This window comes from Zalophus californianus, chromosome 7 (assembly GCF_009762305.2).
Source record: "Zalophus californianus isolate mZalCal1 chromosome 7, mZalCal1.pri.v2, whole genome shotgun sequence".
In the NCBI taxonomy this organism is placed as follows: Eukaryota; Metazoa; Chordata; class Mammalia; order Carnivora; family Otariidae; genus Zalophus; species Zalophus californianus.
In genome coordinates, this window is record NC_045601.1 from 50753518 (window position 1) to 50766212 (window position 12695).

Genomic DNA, 12695 nt, shown 5'->3' on the forward strand with positions numbered 1-12695 from the left:
GCTCTTAGAGTTGTACCTGGCACATCATACATTCCATAGGAGACTTTGCTGCCATTATTGTTTTATCGGGTGGAATTTTATCTGTTTGGTTTTTAGAAATATATGCAACATGCAGGTAGTTCCTGTGTCTCACATCCTGTCAGTTAGTTTAGACTGTCCCAAGTGGCACTTTAGAGGAGGGTGCAGTCTATAAGATTGCTTTGGGATTTAGGGGAAGATAAATCTGAGGCAGATAGTGCTGGGCAAAATGCTAAATTAGTAATATGATACAACCCCCTCCTGGGGATGGTGACCTTTCTGGCTGCAATTTAGCCCTGACAGCTACTCTAGGCTCTTCTGGCCAGCTCAGTCTTTTTTGCTTTGGGCTTCCTTCCTCATCCATTTCCCCAAATTCCTTGGCTTGGCACTCTGCATTCCCTCTATATGACCACTTTTTTTTTTTTTTAAAGATTTTATTTATTTGAGAGAGAGAGCAAGAGCAAGCACAGGCAGGGGGAGCAGCAGAGAGAGAGGGAGAAGCAGGTTCTCCACTGAGCAGGGAGCCCGATGTGGGGCTCGATCCCAGGACCCTGGGATCATGACCTGAGCCGAAGGCAGATGCTTAACCGACTGAGCCACCCAGGTGGCCCTATATGACCACTTTTATTGTTAATTTAAGTCAAATGCACTGATTTAAATTCTTACAAAATATAGCATTCTGTGATTTTTAAAATCTTACTTCTTTTGATATTCAATGTAAATCTGTGAGATGGTGAAGGAGGCCTCATTGAACAACTCTGGTTGCACTAAGAAATTAAGTGAGCTGCCTGATGTTGCAAAGCAACAGAATGATTTATCTGGAACTTGAACTCAAGCCACCTGACTTTAGGGCCTATGTTTTGTAATACTATGTTTCTTTCTTGACATACCATGTTTTAAGACAGTGCTTTGTTTCTTCTTTCCTAATTATTTGATGACATTTTTAAGGTTTTCTAAATATTACATAAAGATAACATACGCCCCTCTTTTAAATTTAATAGCTTGTAAAATTTATCTGATTCCTGTTTCCATACCCGAGCTGCATTTTGCAGTCTTTTATCCCTGTCGTTTGAAAAGAATGAGATGAAATCTGAGTTCTAAATATTTTACCTGATTACATACTTAATTTTTTACATGGATGTTTTCTGAAAAGCTTTTCATGTTTCGTGCTTATATTTATTTTATAATATTGGAACAAGGAAGATTTGCCCCTTACTGCCTAGCGTATGTAGTACCTTGCTCATTTCAAAATTACTGTCAGACTTGGCATTAGAATATCTTTTCGGTTCTACTTTTCCCTTTTTCCTCTACCTTGTCCTCTTCCAGGTCTCTTTCTAATTGTTTTTCTTGTATATCCCCAACAATCTCATGTCCTAAGAAGGAATTTACCTTGAGCTATAGGGTCTATCACACTCCATTTTGTGAAGAATATTTTTCTACTTAATTTCTTTTATATTCCTTATGTGTGTATTGGCTCTTTACATAATTTTATTATTTATTTATTTTTAAGTAAGTTCTGTGCCCAACATGGGGCTTGAACTCATCACCCTGAGATCAAGAGTCACATGCTCTACTGACTGAGCCAGCCAGGTGCCCCATCTCTCACATAATTTTAAAAATTAAATTGTTACTTTGACTACATATGAATTCATACTTTGTTTCTCTTTTAGTATTTCAGAGAGTATAAATCACTTTTGGTGAGAGTATATATTAATTAAGGCTCCACTTCTGCTTTTTTTCACGTAATTAGCTACATAATATATAATGAACTCTGAATATTATCAATATATTGTTGATGTGATCACTGTCAAATCTAAAATCCGATTTCCTTGACAGATATTTAGACTTGTGATAGGCATTTGGCATTTTATGTTTTGGGCAGTGTAACTTTAAATCTACATAAACTTCTCTGCCTTTTGCCTCTGCTGTGTTCATAGATACCAGGAGGGCTTCGTGTATGGACCTCAAGCGTTGGAGGTAGCAGACTTTTCAGCAGAAGGTAAAGCAGAGTGTTGCCTTCTGGTGTCATTGTGTGTGTGTGCTGGGGTGGGTATGTGACCGGTGAGAACTCTTCACAAATGTCATCAGAAATAATTTATAATGATACATTAAATAATTCACAGAATTTAAGGCCAACTTGTATAATTTTATTCAGTATTATTAAAATCCATACCAAATAGAAAACTTTAGATAGAACTAAAGACTAAATGTGACCCTCTGCTGTTAACAGAACAGTAGGGGTGATTAAGAAAAGAGAGCATTAGCATAATGTGTAGTATCTACTGTCTAGCTTTCTCAGACCTAGCTTCATGATGATTTCTTCCTGGGAAGTTGTCCAAGTCATTATTCATCTGTTGTATTCTTCCCTGCTGCTCCTTTACTGAAAGATTGCTTCACAATAGAGGCAGCCTAGTCCATGACTCATGACTAGAGGATAGACATTCTTGCTGTAGGTCCCATGTGCCAAAAATGTTAGTTTCCAGTATGTTAATTACCTCTCTTTTCAGAATGTGTTAATATGCTCTTCTCTCAAGTTAGTTCTTGTTTCAGTAGAGAAACAAACACATCCCACATATTTGTAAAATATGTTTTTATAGAGACCTTCTTAATGAGTTACTTTTTAAGAAAATAATGTGACACACCTTTCCTGGGTAATGCTTCTTTGATTTTTTTTTTTAAATAGAAACATTTTGCCTTATATGTGCCAGATATTATAGCTACCACTTTCCGTGACCTTGTAAAACCATTTATGAACTTTCTTCAGATGATACTTGTAGAGAGGTTTTTTTGTTGTTGTTTGTTTGTTTTGTTTAAAGATCTATAGCCGCTAACAAAATGTATTCTTAGACATAAAGTTCATAATGTGGCTAGTTTTTAGAGAGAAATCTGAATGGGAATTAGAGGAATGGTTTCCTTATGTCTTCTGGAAATTTTATTTGTAGTGGCTGCACATTATACCTTATACGCGGGTTGTATACCTTATGCAAAGTCAACATAGTATATATATATTAGGGTGATATATATTTATTGAATTTCTGTTCTGTGCCCAACACAGACTCCATCTTAAAATCAACCGAGTTTAACTGTTTCTTTCACTTCCTCCTCTTCAGAGAAGTTTCTTTTATTAACTGGGAGATAGTTAATGAGAAGATAGATGACTTTCAGACTGTTTATTGTGGTTAGCTGCAATGTTACCTCTTAGGTCCTTTCTCCTTTCTTTTACTCTTTTCAGTGGCCAGTTGGAGGGTATTATCTATTTACCAGTATATTGGAAGTAATTTCTTGAAGGCCTGCTCATGCTTCATTTTCAGGCTACTTGGCTCTACAGCCTTATATTTGCTTAACTATTCTGAGTGTGGTATATTTTGTTACCAATTGAGAATCTCAATAGATTATTCTAAGCACTAGTATAAAAGATATAAAGTTCTGCTTCTATCAAAGCAGAGAAAGACTCTCCTCCCCAGGTCCTCATCCCCCAGTTTCTGTGAGAAAGATGTGATGAAACGGATGGCTCTTAATGTATTTTTTCAAAAATAATTGACTATTTTTTAGAGCAGTTTTAGGTTTACAGAAAAACTGAGTGGAAAGTACGGAGAGTAAGTCCCCTTACTGCCTCCCCTTCCTATAATTAATATCTTGCTTTAGTGTGGTACATTTGCTGTAATTGATGAGCCAGTATTGTTATATCATTATTAATTAAAATCCACACTTTACCTTAAAGTTCACTCTTTTCGTTGTAGATACTCTATGGGTTTGACAAATGTACAATCACATGTATTCACCAATATGATATCATACAGAATAATTTTCTTGCCCTGAACATATCCTGTGCTCCACCCATTTATCCCTGGCTCCTTTCCTTTGAGCCCCTGACAACCACTGATCTTTTCCTGTCTCTATAATTTTACCTTTTCCAGAATGGCATAGTTGTAATCACACACCATGTAGCCTGAGATTAGCTTCTTTCATTTAGTAATAAGCATTTTAGCTTCCTTCATGCCTTTCCATGGCTTGATAGTTCATTTCTTTTTAGTGCTGAATAACATATTGTCTGGATATACCATAGTCTATTTATCCATTCACCTACTGAAGGATATCTTGATTGCTTCCAAGTTTTGGCAATTATGAATAAAGCTGCTATAAACATTCATGTGCCGATTTCTATGTGGATATAATTTTCAGTTCATGTGGGTAAATACCAAGGAGTGTAATTGTTGGATCATATGATAAGAGAGTGTTTGGTTTTGTAAGAAACTGCCAAACTCTTCCAAAGTGGCTATATCATTTTGCACTTCGGCCAACAATAAATGAGCTTTACTGTCGTTTCGTATCCTTGTCAGCATTTGATCTTCTGGATTTTAGCCATTCTAATAGGTGTATAGTGGTATCTCATTCTGTGTTTTTTTTTTTTTTAAGATTTTATTTATTTATTTGACAGACACAGTGAGAGAGGGAACACAAGCAGGGGGAGGGGGTAAGGGAGAAGCAGGCTTCCTGACGAGCAGGGAGCCCGATGTGGGGCTCGATCCTAGGACCCTGGGATCATGACCTGAGGAGAAGGCAGACGCTTAACGACTGAGCCACCCAGGCGCCCTTCATTGTGTTTTAATCTGCAACCGTCTAATGACATGTGATGTTGACCAGCTTTTCATATGCTTATTTGTCATCTGCATATCTTCTTTGCTGAGATGTCTTTTGCCCATTTTAAAATGGGGTTATTTGTTCTCTTATTGTTGAGGGTTTTTTTGGTTTGTTTGTTTTTGTTTTTTAAGTAGGCTCCATGCCCAATGCAGAGCTTGAACTCAGGACCCTGAGATCAAGACCTGAGCTGAGATCAAGAGTCAGACACTTAACCAACTGAGCCACCCAGGTGCCCCTCATTGTTGAGTTTTAATAATATTGAATTGTATATTTTAAATACCAGTCCTTTAACAGACACATATTTTGCAAATATTTTCTCCCAATCTGTGGCTTGTCTTCTTAGTCTCTTAAGTGTCTTTTGCAGAGCAGAAGTTTTAATTTTTAGTCAAAAGTCATCTCCAAACTCAAGGTCGTCTAGATTTTCTCTTCCATTATCTTATAGGAGTTTTATTGGTTTGTATTTTACATTTAGATCTATGTTCCATTTTGAATTAATTAATTAATTTTTTGAAGGGTGCAAGGTCTGTGTCTAGATTAATTTTTTTGCATGTGGATGTCCATTAGTTCAAGCACCATTTGTTGAAAGACTTTTTTTTTCTCTAATGTTATCCTTTGTTGCTTTGTCAAAGATTATTTGACTGTACTTATGTGGGTCTATTTTTGGGTTCTCTATTCCATTCTATTAATCTATTGGCCTATTCTTTTGTGAATGTTACCCTATCTTGATTACTATAGCTTTAGAGTAAATCTATATAGTAAATCGGTAATGTCAGTCTTCTGCTATCTTCTTCTTCAATATTGTGTTGGATATTCTGGGTCCTTTGCTTTTCCATGTCAACTTGAGAGACATTTTGTCAATACCCACAAAATAACTGGCTGAGATTTTGATTGGGATTTTGTTGAATCCATAGATCACATTGGGAAACACAGACACCTTGTCAGTATTGGGTCTTCTTAGGCACATGCAAGGAATATCTCTTCCTTTATTTAGATCTTTTTTGATTTCTCTCCTCAGTTTTCCTTGTATAGATCTTGTACATGTTTTGTTAGATTTATACCTAAGTATTTCATTTTTTTGGGTGCTAATGTAAATGTTATTGTGTTTTTAATTTAAATTCCAACTTTTCATTGCTGGTATATAAGAAAGTAATTGACTTTTGTTTATTAACCTTGTATCCTGCAACCTTGCTATAATCATTTATTTGTCCCAGGAGTTTTTTTTTTTAAATTTTTTTTAAGATTTTATTTATTTATTTATTTGAGAGAGAGTATGAGAGAGAGAGAGCATGAAGGGGGGAGGGTCAGAGCGAGAAGCAGACTCCCTGCCGAGCAGGGAGCCGGATGTGGGACTCGATCTCGGGACTCCAGGATCATGACCTGAGCTGAAGGCAGTCGCTTAACCAACTGAGCCACCCAGGCGCCCAGTCCCAGGAGTTTTTTGTTGATTCTTTAGGATTTTCTCCCAAGGCAATGATATCATCTGTGAACAAAGAGTTTTATTTCTTTCTTCTCAATCTGTATACTTTTTATTTCCTTATCTTACTGTATTAGCTAGGACTTCCAGTGTGATATTGAATAGGAGTGCCTTGTTCCTAATCTTAGCAGGAAAACCATCTAGTTTCTCTTCATGAAGTATGAGAATCTCGAAAGATTATCCCAGTCAGTAGTATAAGAGATGTAATGTACTATTCATATTAGGTCATAGGAGACCTCCTTCCCCTCATTGAAATTTCTATAAGAAAGTTAGGATTAGGGGTGCTCAGATGATTAAATGTCTACCCAGGGTCCTGGGATTGAGGCCCGCAGTGGGGGTCCCTGCTCAGCAGGGAGTCTGCTTTTCCCTCTGCCTCTTCCCCATTGCTAATGCTCTCTCTCTCCTTCTCTCTCAAGTGAATAAATAAAATCTTAAGAAAAAAAAAGAAAGATAGGATTAAATTGATGGTTATAAAAGTATTTTAAATCATGGGATTCAGGTAGTTTTTCATATAATGCCTTATATTTAGAAACCGTGCATATTACTCAGTTCCTCCATTCTCTTGTCAACTTCCAAAGAACAAAGATTTTACCTCAATATATTATTATAACACTTGTAGGGTTCAATAGGCACTACAATAGGCAAAACAGTTTGTTGAATGAAAAACTTAATTCTAGACTCTTACGTAAACCTCCATTAGAAAGGAGATAGAAAAGGGAGATAACCAATAACATCAGTCCTCTAATCAATTAATCCATGAAATATTTGATTGTTAGTTGCTAGGTATTGTGATGGCTACAAAGATACACATGATAATGACACCTTGTTTCAGAAAACTTATTATCCATATAGGAAATGTTAATTTCAAATGTTATGTTCCATTTTTGCTGATATTTGCCAAAAACTCATATTCCTGTGTCACTTCCTATGCACTCTTTTTTGGGGGTGAGGGGGAGAAGGAGAGAGATAATCCTTTTTTTTTTCTTTCAAGATTTATTTATTTTAGAGAGGTATCAGGGAAGGGCCAGAGAGAGTCTCAGGCAGACTCTGCTCTGAGTGCAGAGCCTGACCTGGGACTTGATTTCACAACCCTGAGATCATGACTCTGAGATCACGACCCGAGCGGAAACCAAGATTCAGACGCTTAACCAACTGCACCACCCAGGTGCGCCCAGAAACAATCTTAAGCAGGCTCCACACCCAGGATCTCACAACCCTGAGATCATGACCTGAACCAAAATCAAGAATTGGATACTTAACAGACTGAGCCACCCAGGTGCCCCTCTTCCCAAGCATTCTAATTGAAATGTCTATTCATGGACAGCTTAAGTATTATTCTAAGAAAAGTTTACAATTTTGATGCAAGAACTGACAATTATTGAGCTTATAGCTGGACACAGTGCTAGGCACCTTACATATGTGATATCAATTATCTTCAAAACAGTTGTGCAATGTTGTTACTATTCTCAATTTACAGATGCAAAAACTGGTAACCTGAGGGTATAAGTAACTTATTAACTGTGTGACTTAGTGTAACAGGTGTATAATTCCGTATCCCATGCTTTCTAAATCATACATTATGGAAAAGTACCATACAAAGTGGTATGTGATGAATGTCATATGTATAATACAGAATTGTGCTTGGTGAATGCAGAGAAGAGAGCTTTGACCTTAGACTAAAGAGTTACAAAATTTCTGGAAAGCTTGGTCTAATGGATAGGAATAATAAGGGGAGAGAGAGATCAGGGAGATTCATCACCATGGTAAAGACAGAGGGTAAAAAATAGGAAGTATTTTGTGATTTGACAATATAATATAAAAATATAAGAAAAATTCCTGCTGTAGTAGTAAAATGCAATAGAACAAATTTTGTCTTCTATTTTTTTTAAAGGTTAGATTGATTGATTGATTGATTGATTGATTTAGAGCACGCTGAATGCAGAGCCTGGTGGTGGTTTGATCTGATGACCTGAACTGAAATCAAGACATTTAACCGTCTGAACCACAGGCACCCCTGTCTTTTATTTTAAATGAGAACTCCTATCCTCTATTTTTCTCTTAAAATCATTTCAACTGGATTTGCTTATTAGGTTTTGAGTATGAGAGAGTAGATCACAGAACATAACTCCCATGTCATCAGTCCCTAACCTTATCTTAGAGCAATCACTGTAGCAAGTGCAGAGAGAGCAAAAGCCAGGGAGAAATGGAAGATCAAAGGAATCTTAAATTTTAAATCTCTCTCTCAAATAAATCTTAAAAACAAAAAAAAGGTCCAGTTCCTTTAATGTGGCTTACTTCTTCTACTTGATCTGGCCTCGCCTCCTTCTTCAGCTTCATCTTGCTTTCCTCTATTCTCAATCAGCCTTACTGAACTTCAAATTCCATAGTACTCTTTTGCATGTGGTACATGCTGTTCCCTTTTTTCAGAAGGAGAATAAAAAGAGATGAAGCTGTAGTGATTAAAAGCATAGACTCTGAAGACAGACTTCCTAAATCCAGGCAAATCCTGATCTGCCACTTACCTAGCTGTGTGATCTAGAGTGAGTTACTTAACCTCTTTGCTTTCAGTGTCTTCATCTATATGATGGAATGGCAATAGTATCTGCTTCACAGTATATTGTGAGGATTAAACAAGTTAGTATCAGTGAGGCTTTTAAAGTGGTACCTGCCTCATCCTAAGGACTATATAAATGTAGCTATTATTATAACTCTTATTATAAATATGCTGTGCTATTGAATGGTATTAAATTTTGTTTTAAAGATGATTCAAGGATAACAGGAAAAATATGTTGTTTCCCCATAAATTAGGAGTTAATTGGCTGGTTCTTATAATTGGTATTTATCTTTTTTCTTGGGTGAGCAGCAGCTTTATATTCCTAACTTCTTCTTCTTCTTTTTTTTTTTTTTTTTTAAAGATTTTATATGTCTGTTTGAAAGCAAGAGAGCACAAGGGGGGGGCAGCCGAGGCAGAGGGAGAAGCAGACTCCCCGCTGAGCAGGGAGCCCGATGTGGGACTCGATCCCAGGGCCCCGGGATCATGTCCCGAGCCGAAGGCAGACGCTTAACCGACTGAGCCACCCAGGCATGCATATTCCTAACTTCTTGTTTTTTAGCTTTTTAGTGACTAAAATTTGGCCTTAAGTTGACATTCTCATGAAATGGATCAGTTGACAACATTGTTTACCTGAATTTTTATACAAACTAATTCAGGTAAACCTCCATGGAAACTTTTATTTTATTTTATTTTAATTTTAAAAAGATTTTATTTATTTATTTTATTAGAGAGTACATGAGTGGGAGGAGGGGCAGAGGGGGAGAGAGAGAGAGAGAATCCCAAGCCGACTTCCCACTGAGCGCAGAGCCCGATGCAGGGCTCAATCTCACGACCCTGGCATGACAGCTGAAACCAGGAGTCAGATGCTAAGCCAACTGAGCTACCCAGGCACCCCCTCCATGGCAACCTTTAAAAGAAAATTAATTCTTAATAACTAATACCTGACTTTTTACTTTATGATTTATGTGCCGTGTTGATTAAAGTTTCAAGTAAAGTCCTTCAAAGGATATCACTTTTTTCTTTCAAGTGTATTTCAGAGATTGTGGATTATAATGGTTCAAATGGTTTGGGATCTAGCAAGGATACTTACTATATTATTAAATAGACTCTCCTAAAGGAAAAACTCTTGTTTCTCTCTATTCACAATTCTACTTACTTAAACCCAACACTTCCCAGAATGCTTCTGATACCAGATGTGTGACTATTTTCTCTACTGACAAATTCTTCAACACCAACGGAGTATTCTACAATTTAATCAGTTATGACACCAACTGCTTGAAGTTGGTGCAGACTCCACAGACTAAGGGCTCAGTCTCAGAAGACTGCCCTCAGCTTCAGACCCCCATAGAAAGTGGTGGGTTCCCAAGTCACCTACAACTTCTGTCCAACTCAACTACAAATTGGAGGTTCCTGTGACACCCTCTGCAAGTTCAATCATTTGCTAGAATGGCTCACAGAACTCAGGAAAACAGTTTAATTATTAGATTACTGGTTTATTACAAAGGATATATTATAGAATACAGATGAACAACCAGGTGAAGAATATATAGGGCTAGATCTGTGTCTGGAAGGTCTGGAGCACAGGAGCTTTTGTCCTCATGGAGTTTTGGGGTATGCCACCCTCCTGGCAAGTATATGTATTTTTGTTCATCCATCTAGAGCTCTTAGAACTCTGTATTTCAGAGCGGAGGCTTCATTATGCAGGCATGATTGTTTAAATTGTTAACAATTGATTTTCAACCTCCAGCCCCCTTCTTAGGGATCTGGGTGAGGTTGAGGGGTGGGGTGAAAGTTCTCATTACCTAGTTTTCCCCCTATCGCCCAGCCCCCATCCAGTGGTTACCTAGAGGTTTTCTAAACATCACCTCATTAACATAAACTCGGGTCTGGTTGAAAGGGACTTGTTATGAATAACAAAAGAGTTTCTTTCACTTTTATCCTTCTGGAGATATTCCAGGAACAAAAACCAAATATTATAATAATAGATGCTTCTGTGCTCTAAACACTTAGGAAATTACAAGGGTTTTAGGAGATGTGAGCCAGGAACCTTGGAAGAAGACCAAAATATATATTTCTTATTCTATCACAATATCACATTTTCTATTATCACAGTAGTTAAGGTCAGCCAGGAAAACATGGAATACCTAAATTTTATCAAAAGAAGATTCCTCAGTGATCTAGGTTTGACAGAAATTTAAGTCATATGGGTGAAAAACTGATATATATATATATATATATTTTTTTTTTTTTTAAAGATTTTATTTATCTGACAGAGAGACACAGCAAGAGAGGGAACACAAGCAGGGGGAGTGGCAGAGGGAGAAGTAGGCTTCTCGCTGATCAGGGAGGCCAATGTGGGGCTCAATCCCAGGACCCAGGGACCATGACCTGAGCCGAAGGCAGACGCTTAATGACTGAGCCACCCAGGCGCCCCAAGAAAAAATACTTTTTAAAGAAGATTTTCTATGTGCTGAAAATATTTTTTAAGTTTATCAAGACTAATAAATATGTTTATTTCAACGCAACAAATGTTTAATTTCTACTATTTGCAAGGCACTTTGTTAGCTCCTAAAGAATATAGAGAAATGAGTACGATAGTCTCCTTCCTCATTTGGGAATTGGGAAATAAGACATGAGTCAATTCTAAGTAATTCTAATAACAAAGTAGAGTATGTTACAGACCTTGAGAGAGTTTGAGCAAAGTGCATGTTCTACTGGTCCACGCTCTTGCAAAACATCAGTAGCTGCCAAATATGACCAGCTTTCCTCTATTCCCTCCTGTTTGACTTTGCTTCTATGCTTTTGCCCAGCTATGTTTTAATACTTGTCTTTTGGCTTCCATATACAACTTCGTTATTTTTCTTTTAACTTTCTAATTGCGCCTATTAGTTATTTTCCTCCTCAGTTTTGTTTTATTAAGAAAAGTTTTGTAAAAGCAAAGAAGTTTAGGGATTCCTGTTGGTTAAGCGTCTGCCTTTGGCCCAGGTCATGATCCCAGGGTCCTGGGATTGAGTCCCACATCGGGCTCCCTGCTCAGTGGGGAGTCTGCTTCTCCCTCTCCCTCTGCTTGCCACTCCCCTGCTTGTGCTCGCTTGCTCTCTCCCTCTGACAAATAAATAAAAAATAAAAAAAAAACCCCAAAAGTTTAAACTGTATAACAAGGAACATCCACATACCCTCCACCTAGATTTCAGTTTTGTTACCATTTTTCTGTATTGCTTTATCTCTCACTTTGTATGTTTGTGTGTGTGTGTGTGTGTGTGTGTGTGTGTGTGTGTGTCTTTTGTTGCTGTTGAACCATTTGAAATAAATTGCCAGTGTCATGACACGAGACCCCCAAATACTTGAACCTGTATCTCCTGAGAATGAGGATGTTCTGCATAGCCATCATAAATTATCCTCTACTTAAGAAAATTAATAAAATAAAAATTAAAAAATAAAATTAACATGATAAATTGTCTAGTTTATAAATTAAATTTTCACTGGTGTCCCACAAATAAACCTTGTTAGCTTCTTTTTTTTTTAAAGTAGGCTCTGTGTCCAGTATGGAGCCCAACTCAGGGCTTGAACTCACAACCCTGAGATCAAGACCTGAGCTGAGATCAAGAGTCAGATGCTTAACTGGCTGAGCCACCCAGATGCCCTGACTTTTTAGTTGTTTTTATTTGAACAACAGTCTAGTCAGGATTTTCATGCACACTGTTAGTTGTTACATGTCTTGAATAGACTCCCACCCCCCAGGTCTACCTTTTTTTTTTTTTCTTTTTAGGAGCCAGGCCAATTTTCTTGTAGAGTGTCTCACATCTAGATTTGCCTGTCAAGGTCTTTTGAAAGTTTCTCTTCCTGTAGCCTGTTGGAGGGTGGCATTAATTAGAGGAGGGCTTACCAGCCCCAGTGGCGTGGATGCTGTGAATGGGTTATGGGTCCTTTTTTTTTTTTATAATTTTTTTAGAGTACATCATTATATGGGTCCTATTTTTAATCCTCTAACTTTTCTTTTTTTTTTTT

The 12695-nt window shown here is 37.4% G+C and overlaps 1 protein-coding gene across 2 annotated transcripts in view; it reads left to right on the forward strand.

The window, feature by feature from the left end:
* The window catches only part of CDK19 (cyclin dependent kinase 19), a 165986-nt gene that overhangs the window by 39557 nt on the left and 113734 nt on the right, over nt 1-12695 (forward strand). Inside the window, exon 2 of one of the 2 annotated variants that reach the window (XM_027602645.2) lies at nt 1956-2017. The exons of the other annotated variant lie outside the window; for it this stretch is intronic. The gene's annotated coding sequence lies outside the window, so the exon portion shown is untranslated. The remainder of the gene's footprint in view (nt 1-1955; nt 2018-12695) is intronic. 2 annotated transcript variants of the gene reach the window in all.